The sequence below is a fragment of the Eulemur rufifrons genome, chromosome 23, assembly GCF_041146395.1.
Source record: "Eulemur rufifrons isolate Redbay chromosome 23, OSU_ERuf_1, whole genome shotgun sequence".
Lineage (NCBI taxonomy): Eukaryota > Metazoa > Chordata > Mammalia > Primates > Lemuridae > Eulemur > Eulemur rufifrons.
In genome coordinates, this window is record NC_091005.1 from 31,487,335 (window position 1) to 31,505,007 (window position 17,673).

The following is a 17,673-nucleotide window of genomic DNA, read 5'->3' on the forward strand; positions in this document are numbered from 1 at the left end:
TGAGAAGTGGATTGTATACGACAACCTGCAATGACCAACTCTGTGGTTGACCAAGAAGCTCCAAAGCACGTCCCAAAGCCAAACTTGCACCAAAAAAGGGTCATGGTCACTGGTGGTCTACCGCCGGTCTGATCCACTACAGCTTTCTGAATCCCAGTGAAACCATCACGTCTGAGAAGTCTGCTCAGGAAATCTATGAGATGCACCGAAAACCGCAACGCCTGCAGCCGGCCTCGGTCAGCAGAAAGGGCCCGATTCTCCACAACAACGCCCGACCGCTCAGTGCACAACCAGTGCTTTAAAAGTTGAACGAATTGGGCTGTGAAGTTTTGCCTCATCCACCATATTCACCTGACCTCTCGCCAACCGACTACGACTTCTTCATGCATCTCAACTACTTTTTGCAGGGAAAACGCTTCCACAGCCAGCAGGATGCAGAAAATGCTTTCCAAGAGTTCAGTGAATCCCAAAGCACAGATTTTTACGCTATTAGGAGTAAACAAACTTATTTCTCATTGGCAAAAGTGTGTTCATTGTAATGGTTCCTATTTTGATTAATAAAGATGTGTTTGAGTCTAGTTATAGTGATTTAAAATTCAGCTGTCCGAAACTGCAATTACTTTTGCACCAACCTAATATTAAAAAAAATGCATTTTGTCTTAGATTGCCTGCATGATCCATTCGCTGTGGCCAGTCACTGAAGATGCAGTGAGGACTTGCGCAGAGTGGGCTGTCAGAGCCAAGCTGTCCTTTAGCGATGTGGAAGGCATCCAGCACGGGCATAGCTTGGTAAAGACGGATGAGGGAAGGCCGGGCGCGGTGGCTCACACCTGTAATCCTAACACTCTGGGAGGCCGAGGCGGGCGGATTGTTTGAGCTCAGGAGTTCGAGACCAGCCTGAGCAAGAGTGAGACCCAGTCTCTACTAAAAAAATACAAAGAAATTAGCTGGACAACTAAAAATATATATAGAAAAAATTAGACGGGCACGGTGGCGCATGCCTGTAGTCCCAGCTACTCGGGAGGCTGAGGCAGGAGGATCGCTTGAACCCAGGAGTTTGAGGCTGCTGTGAGCTAGGCTGATGCCACGGCACTCTAGCCCGGGCAACAGAGCGAGACTCTGTCTCAAAGGAAAAAAAAAAAAAAAGATGATTAAGGGAAAGCAAAAGAAGAAGAAAAATGGTAGTTACCACTGCTCTGTCTCTGCAGATAGCTACAGAGCAATTTTACTTAGTGTAACTTAGGATCAAGGAACAGGTTTTATTTAAAAGTGCTCTCACCTTCCAAGCTCTGTCATACTCCACAACATCGGATGCCGTTGGGCCTCTGAGCCAGCGCGTACTCTACTGAAACATTTTGAGCAGCTACTGATTACTAGAAGAAATTTTCATCGGAAATCTAAGTATTCAACCATGCTTTTCAAATCTCGTTTTATTCTTCCATTGATAACATTGTCCTATTATATTAAATGGTATTTTAGGGAAGTATTCACAAATTTTGAACTAAAAAATTGACAGTCATGTGAATAGTAGGGGAGTTCTTTCTGTATCCTTGAGTTATCACTGTTACACATACACCTCCTAAGACAATTTAGCTCTGAAAATGAGCACAAGGAACAGAGTGAACTTGCCGCAACTGGCTGGAGAACATAGCCTGTGGGCCCCGGGCCCCTCGGATCCAGTGTTCGGGCTGTCTTACTGCCGTAGTCATTAGCTTCTAACATTAAAACAAGCAAAGCGAGTGGTAGGCAGCTTCTAAGGTGGCTCCCAGTGATCCCTGTCTGCTGCTATGCTGGACCTAGTGACCTTCTAGTGAGCATACTGTGGCAAAAGTGACAGATGTCATTCCTGAGGTGACAGAAGGACACTCTGGCTTCTGATTGCTTGCCCACTCTCTCATCCTTTCTGCTCTGGTGGTGAGATGCTCTATGGAAAGGCCCAGGTGACAAGAAATGGAGATTTCCAGCCCAGAGCTAACATGAAACAGATGCCCTTGCTCCAGCGCCGTACAAAGAACCGAATCCTGCCAGCACCGTGCGTGGGGAGGGTCCTCCCCGGTGGAACCCTGAGGTGGCTGAGCCTGTGAGACGGGGAGCCACGCCCAGATTACTGACTCGAAGAAGCCGAGATAATGTTTGTTATCTAAGCACTAAATTGGGGGGTTATTTTGTCTGCAGCCATAGAACTCATACAAAGCTAGAAAAGGAAGACAAAGGCATATCCCAACTCCTGGGGTAAAAGTAGTTGAGGAAGATCTAACATGTTTTATTTTTGCAGAAAAACTATCAAAGCAAGATTCATCTTGGTGAGTCCGGCGGCATCTGCAGAGCTGGAGTAAGGGCCGTCTCCCTCCTGCACGAGCCCCTGTCGGCGCTCTCGGTCTCCCCAGCTACAGATGCAAACACACAACCAAATTTCATTCTCGAGGGTAGCAAAATATATTGAAAATTATTCTGCATTTGCAATATAAATTAGGTTACAATTAAATCCTAACTCTTGAGTAGTGTCTCTTTTAAGTCACTCGTCAAATGTCCTTTGAGTACGATGAAATTATCTAAGAATGAATAAAGGATAAAATTCTCAGGTCCTGTAAAGTTATTCCCATAATTCAGTCAGCGTCTTTCCTATTTCCGATCACAGCAGCACTAGGGTTCCTAGACTGCAGGGCTGGTTTACAGCTGTCCTTAGGGAGACAACAATGGAACAAGAAAGTGGAGGCGACCCTGTCCCTGAGAAACCAGGTCCAAGCCTGTCCTGTCCGGGACGTCCTACGCCCAAAAGGAGAAGTGTAGCCAGACATTTCTGCGTGGAGATTTTTCTGTTGTGCTGAAAAAATAAGTAGATTTTCCGGAAGAGAATGTTGTTTTTGCTTTGTTTTGGCCAAAATGATCAAAAGACCAGATCAGGAAAGTTTTTCTTTCTGAATTTGGTTTCAATAGCAGCTGAACAGCCACAACTACCTGCTATAGGAGAGAAAATTTTATCGTTAATTATATCTGTGCATAAATTTTTCCTCTGAGTTTGAAGCTGCGATTGCTGCCATTGTTTTGCCCTGTGGGTATAATTATGTCCTAAATAATGCGAATCCCTCGATCTTCGCCACTACAAGTGGGATAGCGCCTGTTGCTTTGGAAGGAGGCTCCTGTCTGTGCCCCATCTCTGCAGGACTCCGTCCCGCCCCTGCCACGACCGTGCCATTGCCGCCCTTCACCGGCCCTGTCCCCTGCGGGGCTGGGCCAGCGCCTGCTCTCCCGCCGCCCGGCCTGTGCGTGTTCTCTGCAGCGCTGGTGGATGGGCAGACCCCGCACACCGTTCGGGCCTTCCTGCCCTGCTCTCTCTACCTCCTTCCTTGAGGATCCGGTTTGCCTTTGCCCCCCATTGCCCGCAAACGCTCACTGATCTTTTCAGGAAATACTCCCGCACCAAACCAGGTTCTCTGGAGAAACTCCCAGGTTTGTCGGAGGAACGGAGGAACGTCCCTGAACCGTGCAGACCCTGGGTCGGCTGAGACGCGGACAGAGGAACCGCCTTTGTCAAAAGCCCGTCTCGAAGGACGTGCCGGGAACGACTCTATTCTAAGCTGACTTTCTCACTCTTCACCCCGGAAAGAACAGCTCGCTTCTCCCCTCATCAGGGAGGCAAAGAAAGTGGTCGCACGCCGTTTCCAACCGCAGGTTTCCATAAACCCGCGTCTCCAGAGCACTGATTTGTTGGCCTGTGATCTGCACTTGAACGCACGGAGCTGCGTTTAGGCAGCAGCCAGATGTGTAAAGTTGGGATTTAACGACGTTTCAGTAGCAGCCCCAGAATTTAGTGCAGTACCACTGCTGAATACTAATGTTCCCCTAGCAAGAGAACAAACAGCTTCCTGCTCAGTTACCTTTTTGTCACTTTATTGGAGATGGGGAAACGGAAAGCAATTAACTATCTCATGGAAACTTCATCTCCTAAAGAAACTTCAATCAAAAGCAACCCAACATAGTGGTGGCTGTGTTCGTGCCACTTTAACAATCAACCAAAAATTAATTTTTAACACTTTAAAATATTAGACTGGGCCGGGCATGGTGGCTCACACCTGTAATCCCAGCATTTTGGGAGGCTGAGGTGGGAGGATTGCTTGAGGCCAGAAGTTCAAGACCAGCCTGGGCAACATAGTGAGATCCTATTTTTACAAAAAAGTAAAAAAAAAAAAAAAGAAGAAGAATTTGCTGGGCCTGGTGGCTCATGCCTGTAGTCCTAGCTGGAGTTCAAGGCTGCAGTGGGCTATGACGGCACCACTGCACTCTAGCCTGGGTGACAGAGAGAGACCCTGTCCCCCCACTAAGAAAAACCAAATTCTGTTCAATTCTATTTTAAAGAAACATTTCAGACTCCTGAAAATGTACATAGGAGCAATGAGCACCCGCATACCCAGAACCCTGCTTAAGAAGTAACATTCTGTAAATAAAAGTCAGCTGTCCCTGTCCACTCACAGTTTCCTCCTTCCCACTCCATTCCCCAGAGATCCCGATTTTGGTGATCACCATTCCTGTATGTGTATTGCGATTTTAGTGATCCCCATTCCTGTATGTGTATTGCATAGAAGGTATGTACTATTTCTCTTACTTTTGTGGATGTCTTCAGAGTTTCTCATGCATACAAGTCTAACGTTAATATTTCTACCCTTTTTCTGAACAGAACAATCATGTATAATGCCTTAGCCCTACTCACCCCTCTTCCACCTTGTATGTTATTTTTGTTCAGTTATCTTCAATATGTTCTACAAATGGTCAATATTTTTATTTTTATGGTAAATATTTAGATTTTTCTCTATGCTTATCTGTCATTTTGCTCTCCATACCTTCTTGAATTCCAGACCTTACATCTAGGATCACTTTCCTCGTGCCTTCCTTTAGAAATTATTTATTGATACTCTGCCTGGTGATCTGTTCCATATTTGTTTTTCTGAGAACATCTCTGTTTCCTCATTACTGTGTGATAGTTTATCTGGGTATGAAAGCCTGCATTGATAGCTATTTTTCCTCAGTGTTTATTTCATGATCATCTGGCTTCTTTTATAAATCCAAATGCCTGTTCCTGTATCTGTAATCTGTCTTTGCCCTCTTAACTGATTTTACAATATTCTGTTTTGCCATTTTGCTACAATGTTTACATATGGACTTATTTTTACATATTCTTATGATTCCATATGCTTCTTGAATCTAAAGATATATATCTGTTATCAATTCTGTCTTTCATATCTTAATCTTCCTATATTTTCATCTCTTCATATTTTCATCTTGATACATATTCTCTTCGCCATGTCTAGTCTTCTGTTTAACTGGCCAACATGTACCTAACTTGAGAGATTATATTGCTTATTTCCAGAAATTCTATTTAGTTCTTTTTCAAATCTGCCTGCTCTTTCTTAATGATTTATTTTCCTGTGTTTTTAATTCTTCAGCCATTTTAAACATTTTATATTCTCTATTCTATAATTCTATTACCTAACTTTTTTGAGGATTTAATTCTGTTATTTGTAGTCTCTGTTGACCCATGTTCACAGTGGCTGGTTTTCTTGGGTGGTTACTAATTTTCTTTTTTATTGTGAAGATATCTATGAAAAGGCTTTATATCTGTGGGAATCTAATGAAGCCTGGTGTGAGTATATTCTCTCCAGAAAAGATTTGCATAGCCTTCCTAGGGCACCTTCAACCCAGGGTCACTTTAATTTCTCTTGTTGGAATTATCCAAAAAAGAGATATAAAATTCTTTATTAACTTTACTGAAGTATAACTTACACATAATAAAATGTGTAGGCCCAGCGTGGTGGCTCACGCCTGTAATCCTAGCACTCTGGGAGACCGAGGTGGGTGGATCGTTTGAGCTCAGGAGTTTGAGATCAGCCTGAGCAAGAGCAAGACCCCATCTCTACTAAAAATAGAAAGAAATTATATGGACAGCTAAAAATATATATGGAAAAATTAGCCAGGCATGGTGGCGCATGCCTGTAGTCCCAGCTACTCGGGAGGCTGAGGCAGGAGGATCACTTGAGCCCAGGAGTTTGAGGTTGCTGTGAACTAAGCTGACGCTATGGTACTCTAGCCCGGGCAACAGAGAGAGACTCTGTCTCAAAAAAAAAAAAAGAAATTTTTTGCATCTATGTTCGTGAGGGATATCAGTTTATAAGTGTTTTTTGTTTGGTTTTGTTTGTTTGTTTGTTTTTTCTGGAGACAGGGTCTCACTCTGTTGCCCTGGCTAGAGTGCAGTGGTGTCATCATAGCTCACTGCAGCCTCAAACTCCTGGGTTCAAGTGATCCTCCTGCCTCAGCCTCTTGAGTAGCTGGGACTATAGGCACATGCCACCACAACAGCTAATTTTTTCTATTTTTTTTTTAGTAGAGACGGGGTCTCACTCTTGCTCAGGCTGGTCTCTAATTTCAGAGCTCAAATGATCCTCCCACCTTGGCCTCTCAAGGTGCTAGGCCTCTTTTGATTTGATTTTACTTAATTTGTTCTTTTTCTAGCTTCTTAAATTGGAAGCTTAGATTATTGGCTTTAGGCTTTTCTATTATTAACAATGTTTTGTTTTGTTTTGTTTTGTTTTGTTTGAGACAGAGTCTCACTCTGTTGCCCAGGCTAGAGAGCCATGGCGTCACCTAGCTCACAGCAACCTCAAACTCCTGGGCTCAAGCAATCCTCCTGCCTCAGCCTCCCGAGTAGCTGGGACTACAGGCATGTGCCACCATGCCTGGCTAATTTTTTCTATATACATTTTTAGTTGTCTGCATAATTTCTTTCTATTTTTAGTAGAGACGGGGTCTCACTCTTGCTCAGGCTGGTCTCGAACTCCTGAGCTCAAATGATCCACCCACCTCAGCTTCCCAGAGTGCTAGGATTACAGGCGTGAGCCACCGCACCCGGCCTACAATCTTTCTCTTACTGATTTCTAGTTATTTTGTGGTTAGAATATATACTCTGTATGATTTCCATCTTTTTAATTTATTAAAAATTATTTACCAACCTGAGCAAGAGCGAGACCCCATCTCTACTAAAAATAGAAAGAAATTATATGGACAGCTAAAAATATACATAGAAAAAAAATTAGCCGGGCATGGTGGTGCATACCTGTAGTCCCAACTACTCGGGAGGCTGAGGCAGGAGGATCGCTTGAGCCCAGGAGTTTGAGGTTGCTGTGAGCTAGGCTGAAGCCACGGCACTCACTCTAGCCTGGGCAACAAAGTGAGACTCTGTCTCAAAAAAAAAAAAATTATTTGATGTCCCAGCATATGGTCTTTCTTGGTAACCACTTCATGTGCAACTTAAAAGAATGTGTGTCCTGCTGTTGTTGGGTGCAGTATTCTATAACCATCAATTAGGTTCAGTTGGTTGATAGTGTGCATTGTGTTGTTTAAGTCTTCTACATACCTATTGCTTTTCAATCAATTATTGAAAGGTGTTTTGAGATCTCAAACTATCATTTTAGACTTGCTTATTTCTCCTTTCATTTCTGTCAGTTTTTATTTCGTGTATTTTTAAACTCTGTTATGTGCGTACACATTTTAAATTGCTGAGTCTTCTTATTGAATTAACCGTTTTTTACAAGTTCCTTGATGTGATATAATGAATTAACCCTTTTATCATTATAAAATTACCCACTTTCTACCTGATCATGTTCTTGGCTCTGAAAACCACTTTGATATTAATATAGTCACTCCAACTTTCTTAAAGTATTATCTTCATGGTATATCTTTTCATCTTTGTATTTTTAACCTACTGTCCTTTTTTTCCCCCGTGTTTGGAGAGATCTTTAATCTCTTTAATCCATTACAGTATTAAATTGTACATCATTTTTATCTTTATTTTGTAACTTTTTATTTTGAAATAATTATAGACTTTTAAGAAGTTTCAAAAATTGTTCAGAGAAGTCCCATGTGCCCTTCATCTAGCACTCACTTAAAATCTACTCTTAGCAGTTTTCAACAGTATGATACTTTGTTATTCACTACAGTCACTATGTTCCACAATAGATCTCTTGAATTTATTCCTCCTAACTGAAATTTTGCATCCTTTGACCGGCATCTCCCCAACCCCACCACCTCTACCCACCCCTGCCAGAAGTACCCAGTAACCACCATTCTGCTCTCTACTTGTATGAGTTCAGCTCTTTTAGATTCCACATGTGAGATCATGCAATGTTTGCCTTTCTGTGCCTGGCTTATTTCACTTAACATAATGTCCTCCAGGTTCATCCATGTTGTCACAAATGACAAGATTTCCTTCTTTTTAAAGGCTAAATAATATTCTGTGTGTGTATGTATGTGTGTGTGTGTGTGTATACGTATAGAATATAGAATAATAGAATATATCTCACGTTTTCTTACCCATTCATCCATTGATAGACACTTAGTTTGATTCTGTATCTTGACTGTTGTGCATAGTGCTGTACTGAACGTGTGCAGACAGCCCTTCAACCTACTGGTATCATTCCCTGTAGATACACCCCAGGAGTGGGATTGCTGGATCATATTGTAGTTCTATTTTTAATGTTTTGAGGAACCTCCACACTGCTTTCCATAGTGGCTGTACTAAGGTACATCCCCACCTTTCTCCACACCTTCTCCAGTACGTGTCTTCTTCACAATAGCCATTCTAACATACGGGAGGTGACCTTTCATTGTGGTATTAATTTGCATTTCTCTGATGATTAGTTATTTTCATCATTTTTTCTTATATCTGTTGCCATTTGTAATTTATTCTTTTGAGAAATATCTATTCAGGTTCTCTGTCCTGAAATCTTTTTGGTTTATTTTTTGTCAAATCAGGAATCAATCAGGAGTCTCTTGGTTTCCCAGGAGATCGTTCCAAGACAGCAGTAGTGACAGGTACGGTAGAGGTCGTCAAGAGCCTCAGTTTGATCCCGCCTCCTGGCAGGGGCCACGGCTCCTGCTGACCCCTCAGAGCTCCAGGAAGCATAGGTTGGACATCTTGGTTGCTTTTTTGTTCAGATGTGACTGATTAACTAGTTTGTAGTGAAGATGTATTTGCAAATGCCAACAATTGAAGCCATGGAAAGTCTGTGTGGGCACCTGCATATTTATGTCTATGTGAATATTCAGAAAACATCCTCTTCCCAATTTTAAAGAAAACCGGAGCCTGACAGTCAAGCAGTAAAAACAGAGTTTATTCAAGAACTACTGCAATAGGGGAAAAGAGACCTCAGCATGGAACTAGGCTCATTTCCAAAAACAGCATAGACAAGTGGGAATCGATAGCCAAGGAGCAGGGTGGAGGTCGGTGGATGGAAAATTACTAAGAGGAAGTAGATGGAGTGAGGAGCAATTCCTTTTCTTAACTCTTACCAACTTGTGATTCGAAGGAGCAATTCTGATTAAACAGACTTAACAGGATTCTTGCTGAAGGCAGGCCAAAGTAATCAGCTACTGCCTGGGGGTGGTAAAGGGTGAGGAATTTGGTCAGACATCAAGAGTGATCCAACACTGAGGGTGAGGGTGAGTGAATTCTCTGCATTGACTTAGCAAGATTCTTGCTGCCACTGGTCAGTGTGGGCCTGACAAGGACAGACTCCATGTTTTTTTGTTTTTTTTAATATATACATATTTTTAGTTGTCCAGATAATTTCTTTCTACTTTTTTTTAGTAGAGACGGGTCTCGCTCTTGCTCAGGCTGGTCTCGAACTCCTGAGCTCAAACAATCCTCCCGTCTCGGCCTCCCAGAGTGCCAGGATTACAGGTGTGAGCCACCACGCCCAGCCCAGACTCCACGGTTGAGGCCTAGAAGGTTTAGAGGAGCCTGACTAAAGTTCAGTCAAGAGAGTCCTTTTTTTTTTTCTAGAGACAGAGTCTCACTCTGTCACCCAGGCTGGAGTGCAGTGGCATGATTATAGCTCACTGCACCCTCAGACTCCTGGGTTCAAGTGATCCTCCTTCCTCAGCCTCCTGAGTAGCTGGGACTACAGCCATACACCACCACACTTGGCTAATTTTTCTTATTTTTTTGTAGAGACAGGGTCTCACTATGTTGCCAGGCTGGTCTTGAATTCTTATACTCCTGCCTCAACCTCCAAAAATGCTAGGATTACAGGCATGAGCCACTGCACTCAGCCAGGAGACGGTCTTTGTTACCAACAACAGCAAAATACAGATTCTTCTCAAGTGCATACAGAACATTCTCTAGGCTAGACCACATGCTAGGCCACAAAACAAGTCTTAACAAATTTAAGGAGATTGAAATCATACAAAATATCTTTTCTAACCACAGTGGAATGAAACTAGAAATCAAAAGCTGAAGGAAAACTGAAAAATACATGGATATGTGGAAATTAAATAACACACTCTTAACCAATGAGTCAAAGAAGAAATCATGAGGGAAATTGGAAAATATCTTGAGACAAACAAAAATAAACACACAGCAACCCAAAACCTAGGGGAAGCAGTGACATCAGTGTTCAGAGGGAAGTTTATACCATTAAACACATTTAAAAACAGAATAAAGATCTCAAATCAACTGCCTAACTTTACATCTATACAAACTAGAAAGAGAAGAACAAACTAAACCCAAAGTTAGCAGAAGGAAGGAAATAATAAAGATTAGAACAAAGATAAACTAAAAGAGGATTCTTTTATTTCTTCTTACGCATTTTGTGAAATGAAAACCCAGAATGGGTCACAGCTCTCTGTCTGCCCTAGAAATACACACCACAAAGTAAATTTCTTCCAGTTCTGTTTCCCTATATTGATGAGGACACTCTGGACTGGCCCTGGTGGCCATCGAGCTGCCGTGGGGCCCTTATCCTCTGTTTTTCTCTACGATGTTCTTGAAGGGAATCTAGGGACGCACTGTTATGGCCCCAAGTAACACACAGTCCGCTGAACACTCAAAGAAATGCAAGGGCGTGTGAGAAGCAGCCAAGGGCGGTTGACCGGCACCGAAAGGAAGCAGGCCGGGAGGCTTCTGGCCGGGTCAGAGCACTTTGCTGAAGCAGGAGAGGGACCTCCCAGACGGTGGCCAGACTCAGATTGTGGGGGACGCCGAGAGCCAGCCGTCCATCGGGATCCTGCTGTGTCTCTGACTCACTGTGGCCAGCCCTTTACCTGCGCCTCCTGCACGCGGTGTGAACCTCCGCTAGGGATGGCCCGTCACCCAGGCATATTTTTAAAAAATAGCCTGTACTAATGAAGGGATTAGAATACAGGTGCCTCGTGATTCATTGAGATTGCTCAGAATACACCTGTATACTTTCATATGCATCCAGACTCCAGGATCTCACACCTTTGCATAGTGCTGCGGTGGAGATGAAAGGATGGAACTAGCTCCTAGGAAACCAGAAGAGATGAAAGGGCCACAGTTTTCTTCAGTGACTCCACAGACGTGAGGGATTCAAGTTCTGCTTAATGGAATGAACGCTGCAGATGCCGTCAGCGACCAGCGACTCCAGAGAGCCCTAAGTAGGACATCGACAAGGCCTGGCCTCCAGGCACTGGGCTGATTTGGGCCAGTGTGCCGGACGTGCTGCCCACTTGGGGATACTGTTCCTTCTCATCGGAGACAAAACGCCAAATAACAAACACCTTCTCTGCTGAAAAACAAAGCATTTGTGTCAGTCAAGACTCTCTGACTTGAAAATCACAGCCTAACACAACTCAGTTTAAGCAACAATGGAATTTATGTGGCTCACAGGGCTGGGAAGAAGACTGGAAAGGCAGAATTCCTGAGTTCTGCACGAGCCGTGTTCCGGGGCAGAAACACGGGCATCCTTGGTACTTTCAGGCTCATCTCTGCATGGGGCGTGGCACTGAGCTCATTTCCGGCAAGCAGCCTTCCTCTCCACGTGGCAAACACATGTATCTTTCTAGCACCTTCACTCCAAAGAAAAGTTCCCAGCAAAAGTCTAATGGGCCCAGGCTGGGGTCACTTGCAGATTTTGAAACCATTTTTCTTAGGCCAATGGGGTTGGGGTACACTGATTAGCTAGACCTGGGTCACTTGCCCACCCCCACAGCTTGGAGGAGGCGGGGCCAGATGCCCTGGCGAATCACCAGGCTCAGATGAAGACGTTCCCTAAGGAAGGAGGGGTGAGGTACTGTGAAGACGGCCAGACAGGCCGACTGGGCTGCTGTGGCCCAACATAGCGCGGACTCTGCTCCCACACACACTTGTCTTTCGTCCTCCCCACACTTCCAACCCCGACTGCCCGATGTGGGCACCAAGTGGGTAAAAAAATTACTCCTCAAAACTAGTGGGTGAAACCCCCGGAGCCCAGAATTGAGATAAGCTGCTTGAGGAAAGAGAGTTGGGACAGGCAGCATGGAGATGGCACAAGATGTTAATGAAATTTAGTATTTGTTGAGCACTTGCCAACATTGATTAAGTACTTACCGAGGCAGGAGATCAGACTAGGGAACACAAGTGGGGTGGAATGGTACGAACAAAATCAGGGTCACAGATCAATGAGAACAAAAGCTGTGGTGGGGCCGCGATGGTGGGCGTTGCAGAAACACCCTGCTCGCTCCCACCTGGGGAAGCCCCTGGGCAGGTGTCTTGAGTGATCTGACTTCATTGCACCGTCGTCACCGTAAATTATCGCCCCCTAGTGGGCTTGGGGAGCCATGGCACGTCTAGGTCTGAACAAACGAAGTAAAAAACTCCCCAGCCGGCCCAGGGAGGGGAGGAGGCAACATTCTCATTGGGGAACAACAAAGCAAGAAAGAGAGACAAAAAGGAGAAACCTAACGGGACCCCAGTGCCACTGTCTGCTTGGACACGTGCCGTTCCTGCCCGCTGTGGAGCATACCGTCGCTGGCCAATCTTTCCAGACACCCCTCCATGTCTGGAGGTGTGATTGCTTAATAAACTTCTTTCACTTGGCTGCGTTGGTGTCTGGTTTCAATTCTTTGTCTCCAAATACAAGGACCGAGCATGATCACTCACTGGTCACACTCACTATACAACAACCGTTGCTGTATCTTTTCTTCCCAATACCTGTGTTGCAAAGGTAACTGGAGCTTAGACTGAGCGACATTTCCAAGGTCACTGAGCTCCTGACTGGCAGCCCAGGGCCTCCAGGCTCATTCTCACCCATCTTCCCAGGCAAACTGGATATCAAAACACCTGGGTTTAAAATATACACAGCAGGTATATTTGGGTGGGTACTTTTTACTTTTATGTATTTTTCTAGATTTCAAGGACATGTATTACTTCCACAAATATATATGATATACATATATTATGACATATATGTTAATATATGATATATATTATATGTATAATGTTGTACAGAAAAAGAGGCGTAGGCTATAGCCCTGAATCTACCCTTAACTCACTTGCTGACTCTAAGTTTCTTAGTTATTGTTGTTAATCTCTTACTGTGCTTAATTATAAATTAAACTTCATCATAGGTATGTCTATAGAAGAAAAAGCATAGTGTATATATAAGGTTTGGTACTATCTGCAGTTTCAGGCTTCCACTGGGAGTCTTGGAATGATTCCCCTGTGGATAAGGGGAGCTACTGTACTTTTATGTCGCCTCAGCATCCGTTTTGAATACAAGTTTACCTTTCTCATAGCAGAAGCTTCCAGCTCTATACCACACCCAAATGGCTCAAGCTGGTGACCAAGAGACAAGAACTTAGAGGCATTTCTCCCACTTAGCGAAGTGATCTCCTTGCTTTTCTGCTGCTTTTAAATGGACCATTCAAGCATTTGCGAACTTAGTAGGGTTCACACCCTGTTCTTGAAACATACTGCTAGATGCCCATTGGCTTGTGCATTCTCTCTCTTTCTTTCTCTCTCTCTCTCTCTTCCCCCACCCCACCTTGACTCTTCATTCCTGCCTCGTGTGACCCAGGGACTGCCCTCATGGCTCATTACACCCTCCTTGCCCAGGGTCTGTAAGTTAAAAATATTTGCACTATTATGGTGGTGTATTGAATTTGTGCCTTCCATCTGAAGAACGAGGGGCTGCCCAAGCAGGGGAGAACATAAGGTCAGGCTCCCAGCACCAGAGCAAAGTAGCCCGTGAAAGGCACGCTATAAAGACCAACTCTAGTGCCCCTTCATTTCCCGTGAGGCCATGGTCGCTAGCCTCTTTGGCACTGGAACCCCAATTTAGTTGGGGGCTCTCAAAACACCCTCACTATTTCTGGTGCCCAAATTCCCAGAGCTGTGCTTGTCCCTATCCATCCCAAAGCCTGCTTCTTCCACTTTTCCTTCAGTTAAGTGTTTGCTTAAATTGGCCAAAGTCAATTTCTCCTGCTTGTAACTAGAGAACCCTAATAGATACAACTCTCTTTCTTTGGTTGAATAATATAATTTTGCTCTTTAGATTTTAGAGTCAATAATCATTTACTAAGTCCTGCTGAGTGCCAAGATCTGTGCTGAGTGCTTTCTCACAAACCTAGAGAGAAAATCCACGGGTGCAGGGCCAGTCACCCGGGATCCAAGATTGAGTAACTGGGTGCCTGACTGCTCAACAGTGGGGAGGCCAGTGTTCAGCTGGAGAGTGTCTCCAGGTTGGCCAGCTCACCGTGAGCTTTGTCCTCTGCACGGTGCGATCCCAGCACTCTGCCAGTAGTTTGTGGCCCACACCGTGGCAGCACCTCCCAGCCTGTGCGGACCCTGGTTCCCGTCCCTCATTTCCTCTCTGGCCATGGCCTCAGACCTGTGCTTGAGGATGCTGCTCTTCTGAGCTGATCTCTGGCTTCCTGCTTCAACTGTGACTTGAAGTTTCATTCTGTCATTCATTCCATAAACATTTCCTGAGCATTACCAACTTCCAATCATGAAGGATGCTGTATTGAGCAAGGCGGGCCTGGCCTCTGTCCACATGGACTTTGATGCTCTTAGAGAAGGCTGATGTTAACTAATTAAATAAAATGTGATGAGTGGCATAGAAGAATGACAAGGACCTGCAGGAACACGTGGCAAGGCCCTAAACTAGTCTAGTGCTCAGGGAAAACCTCTGTGAACAGAAGGCAGTTGGAAGAACAAATGATACATTCAGAGTGGACCGTTTGTCTGCAGGTCCTGGAGACGCCCAGGTGCCGTCTTGTGCTCGGCCTGTGGGCTCCGCTGCCCTGGGCAAGCACCTCTCGCCCAGCCCGACCCTGCGCCCAGATCCCAGCGACACAGGCCTGCGAGGCCCCTTCCTTACCGAGTCCACCTCAAACATGAGCAGTCACGCCCAGGTCTGTCATCCAGAATGTCCCAGGCCAGCTACAGAGAGAGAGCTAAACAGACGCCCGTGAAACAAGGGCAGCCTACAGGAGGCTGATGGCCACTCGCTGTGCATGTCACAGTGAGTTGTCAAAGAAAGCTGCATTCCGGCACTTGGCAATTGATAAGGGGAGTAAATACGTGTTGATTGACCGATGACTGTTCCCAGGGCTGGGCCACAGAAACAGGTGTCCTGACTAGGGCAGGCTCAACACCAAGACGTGCCCGCCCTCGGGCAGCCGCGGCGGAAGAAAGAGGTGCGAAGCCAAGAGGGCACAGGTGGCCTGGAGGGCAGCCCTGGCCCATGGCCTCGGCTCAGAGATGCCCCCTGTGCACCCCTCCCCCCCCCCCCCCCCAGCTTCAGCCTCCTCTCCCTGCGTCTCCTCCTGCGGCCTTCGTCCCTTCTTGGGCACCACTCATTCTCCATCCTGGGACGGCCGTCCCCGGACTCCCTGAGTCCTTGCCTTCAGGGTGGTGTCACCCCAGGCTCACCCGACCCCCCATGTGGGCCTCAGCGGCCGGTGGGAGACTCGGAAGGTGCTTCGATTTCCCGCTGTCCTGGAGCTCCCACTGGGAGCGTTTGAACGGGATCTTCCCCGTACGCCGGGCGTCGCTGAGAAAGCCGCTTTACGCTGAAAGCAACGCGACGAGAGGCAAAGAGTTTTTCTAAGTCTACAGAAAGAGCAGGACCGGCAGCCGCACAGGGGCACGCAAGAGGCGGGAAATCGGACTTTAGGTGGAACCCAAAGCAGCGCTCGCGCGTCTCCCCCGCCCGCGCGGACCTGGGACTGGAGAGCAGCGGGGGGTCCGGACAGCGCCGGGTGTCCCGAGGCGGTGACCGCGCCGCACGTCCCCCCGCAGTCCAGCCGGCCGCGGAGTCGCCGCCAAATACTCTTTCTGCAGCCGGTCCCGCCGCGGCCTGAGGCCGGACGGAGAGGTGACGCCGGGGAGGTGACGCCAGGGAGGTGACGCCGGGGAGCGCGGAGAGGTGACGCCGGGGAGGTGACGCGGGGGATCTTGCGCGCTCTGTGGGGGAGGGGCGCGGAGGCGTCGTCCCCGCCCCAGACCGCGCCCCCGCGCCCGGAGGCCCACCTTGTCCTCTGCCGTGGCCCTTTATTCATTATTTTAATAACCTTTCACGACGGAAGCAACACAGGTGAATTTCAGAAAACCAGAAAAGGCCGACAAGCAGACGTGAAGACCGCGGCGCGCCCTCGTGTGTCCCTCCAGATTCTGTGCATGGACATGCGTGTGTCTTGTTTTTACTAAAATGAGGTCACACTACACATACTGATTTTTTTCTCTCAGCTTTTATTTTGAAAAGTTTCAAACCTACAATGAATTGAAAAAATAGTGTAATGAGGATCTGTAAGTGTGTCGCCTGCGTTCATGAACTGGTACCGTGTGGCACCTTCGTTTTCTCTCTCTGTCCAGACATCCATCCGGATGTAGAGAGATCTGTGTAGACAGACGCGGCGGTTCCCATACAGAGATGCGTATTAACCATCTGCGAGTAAGTTGCATCCATCGGGATCCCCCTTAAAAGCCTCGGCAGGTGACTCCTGAGGACAGACACTCACCGACGCACAGCTGCGGGGCTGTCAGCTGACTCACTGCCTAACACTCGCCTCTGCAGTTGGCACTGGTGGCGGGATCGGTGCAAAATGCTTATCGGGCGTCACGCCTGCGACAGCAGCAGGACCAGGCAGGGGTCGAGCTGCACACGGCTCGACGACCCCCGTGCACCTGGCGGGAAGCTCTGGCGTGAGCCTCGCCGTCACGGTGTCCTGTTCGGAGCCAAAACGGGCGCCACGGCCGCTCCGGGGCCTGCGGTAACCGCCAGGGCCAGGCGGCCTCCAGCTGGCGAGGATCCCGAGGAGCGAGGGCGACAGACGTCCGTGTGCCACGCGCTGCCGGTGGGCAGCAGGCCTGGGACGTGTGGGTGGCACACGGCCGTATCGTCTGGATCCCGTCGGGGTCACTTGTTGCGTTAGGGCGTCATGTCTCTTCAGTCTCCTTTAAAGTACATTTCTTAGTCCATGTGAGTTGCTACAGCAAAAATACCCATGAACTGGGTGGCCTGTACGCAACGGGAGTGTATTGCTCAGAGTTCTAGGGGCTGGGAAGTCCAGGATGAAGGCAGCGCAGATTCCGTGTCTGGCAAGGCCCATTCCTGATTCACAGATGCTGGCCTCTCCCTGGGCCTCACACGCAGAGGGTGAGGGAGCTCGCTGGGGCCTCTTCCAGAGGGGCGCTGTCCCCATTCATAAGTGCTTCACTCTCATGACCTCATCACCAAAGTCCCCACCTCCAAATACTCTCACATTGAGGACTAGGTTTCAACATATGGATTTGGAGGGACACAAACATTCTGTCTGTAGCAATTTCCCCTGCCCCTTATTTTTATTTTTAGAGACAGGATCTCACTCTGTCACCCAGGCTAGAGTACAGTGGCTCAATCA